Source organism: Penaeus monodon, chromosome 29, assembly GCF_015228065.2.
Source record: "Penaeus monodon isolate SGIC_2016 chromosome 29, NSTDA_Pmon_1, whole genome shotgun sequence".
NCBI classification, from domain to species: domain Eukaryota; kingdom Metazoa; phylum Arthropoda; class Malacostraca; order Decapoda; family Penaeidae; genus Penaeus; species Penaeus monodon.
This window is the reverse complement of record NC_051414.1, coordinates 887,754-888,121: the sequence shown is the minus strand read 5'-3', so window position 1 is coordinate 888,121 and position 368 is coordinate 887,754. Positions and strand designations below refer to the sequence as shown.

Here is a 368-nt window from a genome sequence, read left to right as displayed (position 1 = left end):
CTACGTCTGTAAAAGCAACTGCTACCTCAAGCACTACTTACACTCAATCGCCTTCCTGCACTCGAAAACAGCCTGGAAAGATAATGTTATATGTCAATGACGTAATCTACAGCGGTGTTTTCCAAATGTTAACGGCTTCACTATATCATTTACGGAGCATTAAACCTGTCGCGGCTTCCGAGTACACACTTTTACCATTCCAAGACGACACACAAACACAGATGTCGCGCCGGACCACTCTAGGCTGTCCTGTGTCAGATCTGGCACTTGACACGGGGCACTTTTCGGCACGATGGCAGGGGTCAGGCAATTGCAGGGACTGATCATGCCTCGGAACTCCTTGGACACGGGGGGGGGCGCTGGGAATG

General features: G+C 50.5%; 1 long non-coding RNA gene across 2 annotated transcripts in view; it reads right to left on the bottom strand.

Moving 5' to 3' along the window:
• LOC119591875 overlaps positions 1-368 on the bottom strand; it is a 181,478-nt gene that overhangs the window by 112,173 nt on the left and 68,937 nt on the right. For both annotated transcript variants that reach the window (XR_005230379.1, XR_005230380.1), the window contains exon 2: positions 42-72. This is a non-coding gene — a long non-coding RNA (uncharacterized LOC119591875). The remainder of the gene's footprint in view (positions 1-41; positions 73-368) is intronic.